Raw genomic sequence first — 7221 nt, 5'->3', positions numbered from 1 at the left:
ACAGCCAGATTGTGAGCCCTCTTTACCTGGTCACCCGCAAGAAGAACGATTTCCACTGGGGCCCTGAGCAGCAGCAAGCCTTTGCCCAGATCAAGCAGGAGATTGCTCATGCAGTAGCCCTTGGCCCAGTCAGGACGGGACCAGATGTGAAGAACGTGCTCTACTCTGCAGCCGGGAACCATGGTCTGTCCTGGAGCCTTTGGCAGAAGGTGCCTGGTGAGACGCGAGGCCGACCACTGGGGTTCTGGAGCCGAAGCTACAGAGGGTCCGAGGCCAACTACACTCCGACGGAGAGGGAGATCTTGGCCGCCTATGAAGGGGTCCAAGCAGCCTCAGAGGTGGTTGGCACAGAAACACAACTCCTCCTGGCACCCCGACTGCCAGTGCTGGGCTGGATGTTTAAAGGAAAGGTTCCCTCAACCCACCATGCCACTGACGCCACATGGAGTAAATGGATTGCCCTCATCACACAACGTGCCCGTATTGGAAACCCGAATCGCCCTGGGATTTTGGAGATAATTACCAACTGGCCGGAAGGGGAAGACTTTGGCCTTGCCGACGAAGAGGAACAGGAACAGGTGACCCGGGCCGAAGAAGCCCCACCATATAACCAACTGCCAGCAGATGAAACATGCTATGCTCTTTTCACTGATGGTTCCTGCCGCATCGTGGGGATGAACCTGAAGTGGAAAGCAGCCGTATGGAGCCCCACACGACAGGTTGCACAAGCTACCGAAGGAGAAGGTGGATCGAGTCAACTTGCTGAACTCAAAGCTGTTCAGCTGGCCCTGGACATTGCTGAAAGAGAGAAGTGGCCAAAACTCTACCTTTACACTGATTCATGGATGGTAGCCAATGCTCTGTGGGGATGGCTGGAAAGGTGGAAAAAGGCTAACTGGCAACGTAGGGGAAAACCAATCTGGGCTGCCAATGAATGGAAAGACATTGCCACCCGGGTAGAGAAGTTGCCTGTGAAAGTCCGTCACGTAGATGCCCATGTCCCCAAGAGTCGGGCTAATGAGGAACACCGACACAATGAGCAGGTAGATCAGGCTGCACAGATAGAGGTGTCGCAAATAGATTTAGACTGGCAGCACAAGGGAGAGGTGTTCCTGGCTCGATGGGCCCATGATGCCTCAGGTCATCAGGGCAGAGATGCCACATATAAGTGGGCACGAGACCGAGGGGTGGATCTAACCATGGACAGTATTTCTCAAGTTATCCATGACTGTGAGACATGCGCTGCCATCAAGCAGGCCAAGCGGGTGAAGCCCCTCTGGTATGGGGGGCGATGGTCCAAATATAAGTATGGAGAGGCCTGGCAGATTGACTACATCACACTGCCTCAAACCCGCCAGGGCAAGCGCTATGTACTGACCATGGTGGAAGCCACCACTGGATGGTTGGAGACCTACCCTGTGCCTCATGCCACTGCTCGGAATACCATCCTGGGCCTGGAAAAACAAGTTCTTTGGAGGCATGGTACCCCTGAGAGAATTGAGTCAGACAATGGGACTCATTTCAAGAACAGCCTTATAAACACCTGGGCTAGAGAACACGGCATTGAGTGGGTGTACCATATCCCCTACCATGCACCAGCTGCAGGGAAAGTTGAACGGTGCAATGGCCTGCTTAAAACCACCTTGAAGGCACTGGGTGGGGGAACTTTCAAGAACTGGGAGATTAATCTACCAAAGGCCACCTGGTTAGTGAACACCCGAGGTTCCACTAACCGAGCAGGCCCTGCCCAATCTGAGCCCTTGGGAATATCGAATGGAGATAAGGTTCCAGTGGTACACATGAGAGGTATGCTAGGAAAAACTGTTTGGGTGAATCCTGCCTCCAGCAAAGACAATCCCATCCATGGAGTTGTATTCGCTCAAGGACCAGGTTGCACCTGGTGGGTAATGCAAAAGAATGGAGAGACCAGATGCATACCCCAAGGAGACCTTGTTTTAGGGTGAAATACCTATAGTACTGTGCCTATGTCTCTAACTGCAGGTATGTATATATAATGTAACAGTTTAATTTGATATAGCATATTAGTATGGGAGAAATTCAGGGGTGGATAATGTTGGGGGTTGAATGCTTTGCTTTTCTTTCTGTGGAATTTCTCCCATTGTTATGCTAAGTAATTGTGGCTACACCTTAAAACGACAGATAATGTTCTCTCGTAGGGGGGTGGCTGGAGGGAGAGGGTGGGGGGGAACCGGAAAAGGAAAGGTGGGATAGGGGGGTCTGGAGCGGGGGACTGGCTCTCGCTTGGCTCCTGGAGTGGGAAGAGAACCTGGGCTCTGCTCTGGCATCTTCCCCTGTCATCCCAGCGCTGAGATCCACGCTCCCTGCCTTTGGACATCGCTCCGCTGCTCTCCCAGCTCACCCTACTACCTCCGGACACTCTGCTGAGCACCACGACCGACACCGTGAGGGGGGAGTAACTTTCCCCATCCTCTCTCTCCCCTGGGCCGCGGCCGCCATCACCCAGCCCTCTTCAACTGCGCGGGACCTGCCCTGCCCCCACAGCACCGGTAACAGCACAGGGAGACGGCCTGCGGCCAGAAGGGACTGGAGCGGAGCTAGACTGTTTCTGTTGCCAATTTTTATAGCTGTTGTTGTTTTTTTCTGCTTTGTTAAATACCAGTAAAGAACTGTTATTCTCATCCCCATATCTCCTGCCTGAAGGTGTCTGAATTGGACCTAAAATAATTAAAAGGGAGGGGGATTGCACTCTGCATCGCAGAAAAGGGGCTCCTGCCTTTCCTTAGACCATACCTGTCTTTCAAACCGAGACAACAGTAAAAGCAAATTTTTCCTTATCTTGTTCAGCCAATGGAATAGTAAAAAACCCATCTTTTAAATCAATGATAATTTTTTTCCATCCCTGTGGAATCATTGTGGATGTTGGAAGACCTAGTTGTAAAGCTCCCATTGTGGCCATCACAGCATTTATCTGCCATAAATCGTGCAAAAGTCTCCAAGTTTTTCAATAGGGAGAGGCTATGATCAATCCAGACAGGTTTATCTATTAACCATGTCAAGGTTACAACTGGATGCTTAAGGCCCTGCATCACAGTGGCCCCCACTAAAAACCCGTAGGGATTTTCACACCCCATTGAGATAAACAATCTCATCCCCATAAATTATACAGGGCAGTGGTAACATAAGGCCTGATGTTAGCTTGTTGGCCTTCAGGATGTTTCACATTAATCACAATAGCAGATAGACCACCTACAGTGGCACCACCCAACCTTATGACTCCAAAATCTGCTCGAGTGAGGGGCCACAATGAAGGTCCAAAAAGCTGTGATATGATAGTTACATCTGCTCCTGTGTCAAGCAAACCTGTTATTGTTATGGTCTCTGGATGATGTCCCTTGGCCGTGACAGTGCACTGTTCTTCCAAATGATGATCTGTCACTTTTTGAGTCCAAAATACTTGAGGTGCTCCTGTAGATCCAAAACCTCCTGTGCCACAACTCCAGTCCACTACATTTGGAACACAACTCACAAAAGGAATAAGTTGAGCAATACAAGTTCCTTTTTGAATAACAACAGGGGGCTCACAAACTGATACCATAGCATAAATTTGTCCCAAATAATCAGAAGCAATAACACCTAAATGTACATTAATACCTTGATTGGTACTACTAGATCTCCCCACTAAAAAAGCACTCAAACCCTGTCCTATAGGACCATAGGCACCAAGGGGCACCTTACATATTTGTCTTGTCAAATTAGTTACTGTGTCTGCTATGGGTATATCAATCCCTGCGGAGCCTCTTGTGGCTCCTGAGTATTGTTCGCAAATGGATGGCATTACAGGACCGAGAAGACTCATGGTTGTCGTCAGGGTATTTGTGTCCCCACATGCCCCTTCACGTTTGTCTTTCCATTTCCCAGCAATTGCCGTCCATTGGCATGATATTTTGATTTGCATGATTTACTAAAATGTCCAAATCTACCACAATGATTTCAATTCAATTTACTTCCTGGATTTATCTTAGGCTTTACTTTTTGTTTACAATTGCATGGGCATTGTGCCTTTAAATGCCCTGGCTCTCCACAAGTGAAGCATTTCTGTGGAGGCCTTAGGATTGCTGCCAAAGCAGCCATTTTATGCATGACTGTGCCAACTTTTGAGCAAGCAGTTACAATATCAGCTAGTGAGGGATCTCCTGGCAAAGACTCAATAATTTTTCGGCAGTCCTCATTCGCATTGTCTCTAGCCAATTGTTTGCATAGAATTTGTCTCAAATTTTCATGCCTTGGTTTGAAAGACAGGTATCTTCTAAGAAACCCCCCTCCCTCCAATTTATTATAATTTTGAAATTAAGGGGCTTTCAGGCAAAGATATATAGGGGTAGGAATAACAATTCTTTACTAATATATCTAACAAGACAAACAAAAGCAACCACAGCTATGAAATGATCAGTAAACAGAAGAGTAGCTCAGTTCCAGTCCTTTTCGGCCACAGACACCCTCTCCCTGAGCTCAGTTACGAGTGGTGAGGGGCAGGGCTGCGGCGTGCAGCTGCGTGAGGGTTGGGGTGATGGAGGCGGCGTCCCAGGGGAAGGGCGGAGGAGAGACGTTGCTCACGGATCCAGGAGCAGTGTCGGTCTCGATGCTCCAACGGGATGCCTGAAGTCGGCAGAAGATGCAGGAGAATGTCCGAGCAGGGAAGGGAGGTTGTGGGATCCCACAGCAAGGAAGGCAGCTCCTGGCATCAGCGTGGCAGGGCGAAGTTTTCCTTTTCCGAGTCAAATGAGCGAGAGAGCCAGCGACTGCCAAAACCTCTCCTTTATCTGCTCCCTGGATATCGCGGTGTTTCCCCCCCCCCCCCCCCCCGCGAGAGAAACTAGCCATCTGAGCTAGGGGGTAGCCGCGAACTCTTCTCTCCACAGGGAGAAAAAGGGAAACACCCAACCTCCAATATTTCGTCATCTACTTGTTTCTCAACAGCTGCAGCAATCTTTTCCACAAACTGCAAAAAAGGTTCCTTGCTACCTTGCTGTATAGTAACGTATCTCTGTTTTGGAGATGCCATTTCCATAATTTTAATTAAAGCACTCATACTTAATTGTTGACCCCGTGCCAAGACTAAACAATCCCACCTTGCCTGTAAATCCGGGTTAGTAAAAGGTCCAGTATCCAGTAAAGCATCAACCTCCAGAGCACGCCGAGGGTCCTGCTGGGGCAACTGCATGTTCTCTAAAGCCTTTCGCTCAGCTGTCTCCAGGTGTTCTGAAATACACTATATTGTACAGATTGAAACAGAATTGTAGCAAGATGCATAATGAAATTACCTTATTAAATGTGTGAGGTTAAAAAACAAGCAAACAGGCAAAATTAACACAATATAATCTGCCCATGCTGTGGAATTCCATGTACCAATTATAGCTAAGCTTCAAATAACTGTGGTAGATAAAATTCAAGGTTATAGAGCCTGGATAATTGCTCTTCAGTCTGGGCTTGAAGAATAATTGCTGTTCTACTAGCATTTAAGTAAAACATTTGCGAAAAAAGGTCCCCAGAATTAAGGGGGCATAAATATTATCCACCTGTAAATATTTTTATGTATCTAAGTTTCTAAATCATAACCTAGCAAAGAACCAGTATCAATTTAGCATAATTCCATATAGTAAATTTTATCAGCATTTCTGTTAAAGAAGATAGATCTTGCCATGTTACATTCACACAGATAACTTTAAATCTCTCCAGTAACTCCTATTAAAATCACAGTTCACTAAGAACACAAATTAACTTTAACAAACATATTTCAATGCGTTTTTTAGGCATTCCGATTACATCATAGCTGAAGCAAACGGAGCTGATCGGCTCTCCAGCAGGCGCTGTGGGGAGGGGAACCGCACCACTCCGGGGGAAGTCGAGTCGCACAGGGCTCGGGAAGAGGCAAGAGAGCTCTGACGAGCCGAGGGGGCCTTCCAACCCAGGGGACCAATACAGTTCTGTAGGGGTTTTTTTTGTTTTTTTTTTTTCTTCCAGTGAACACCAGAAACCTGACTTTTTTAGCTGTATTGGCATTTTACTTTCCGTCAAATTGCGAGCAGTCCTTCTCATTATAGTCTTATCTCTCATTGTTCATAGGCAGAGGAAAAAGGAATGATTTTACAAAAACAGGTGATATTAAGTGGAGGGCCTCTATGAGCTGGGTGGTAGCAACAGCGGCAGTTGCTGCAGCTTCTCTATCAGTTTCTAATTGCAGTAATAATTTTTGAAGTAGATACCATGTAGTTAGGGATTTTGTGGCTCTTTTGTCTCCCTTTGTAGCTGCCGCCCATATTGTTCGCCCTACCTCCTCCCACGTTTTGACAAAAAAAAGTAATTTGTAGCAACAAAGTTTGCAATGTCTATTTGTAGTATCCTTTTTATTTATTTATTTGTTTGTTTGTTTGTTTATTTATAGTATATATCCCTTGTTTACCCAACATAATTGTCCATATATTCCTTTAGACCTGTTCCTTGGCAGATATTTTTTCCCAATATCTCACCTTCTCAAAATTGAAGTTCAAACTTCTGCAGCTCTTCTCACAGCTGCGTTATCTCTCACGACTCGTGGCTGCATCTCCCTGCGACTCATGGCTCAAAGGCAATGTTCTTCCATTTTTTCCCCAGCGGCTCACCTGTACTCCAGATGTCAGAGTCAATTAGGCCCAGACCGGCAGCTTTACCGCTGCTTCAACTTTGCTAGGCTCGGCCCCCAGCTGCACATCACCCTGCAGCCCAATTGCAGATCATGTTTGGCTTCACAACATACGAAGGGATGCACTCCATTTCAGAAGGCTAATTTCTGTTTATTATAGTAGCATGCTGCCTTTTATACACTCTACAAAGTTTACACTTTATTCAGTGGTTACAATAGATCAAAATAACATTCATTGGTGCAAAGCAGTCTCCACCACTGTTTTTCACAAAACCTTTCTAAAAATACTTTTCTCAGCTTCAGGTTTCTTCTTGCTTATCTTCTCCTTCTTCTCTTCTCAGTCTCCATACCAACGGCCCTGGTCAAATTCCTTTCAGAAGTAAACCTTATCAGTTAACTCTCTCTGGCTCACATACCAGCTCTAAGCCCCTACCACAAGAATATATATTACATATGGTAGTAAACTGACAATATGAGGATAATGAGTGGAATGTCCTAAGGTGACTTTATGATACTTGCATCCCCAATCGTCTGTTCTGTTTGTGTTAAATATTAAGCTT

General features: G+C 46.6%; 1 pseudogene; it reads right to left on the bottom strand.

Moving 5' to 3' along the window:
- Positions 1-2614: 2614 nt before the first annotated feature.
- LOC148220131 (endogenous retrovirus group K member 5 Gag polyprotein-like) lies at positions 2615-5292 on the bottom strand (annotated as a pseudogene).
- Positions 5293-7221: the final 1929 nt, after the last annotated feature.

Source organism: Sturnus vulgaris, chromosome W (assembly GCF_052056855.1).
Source record: "Sturnus vulgaris isolate bStuVul1 chromosome W, bStuVul1.hap1, whole genome shotgun sequence".
Classification (NCBI taxonomy): domain Eukaryota; kingdom Metazoa; phylum Chordata; class Aves; order Passeriformes; family Sturnidae; genus Sturnus; species Sturnus vulgaris.
Note: the sequence above shows the minus strand (reverse complement) of the source record. Positions and strands in the feature narration are given on the sequence as shown.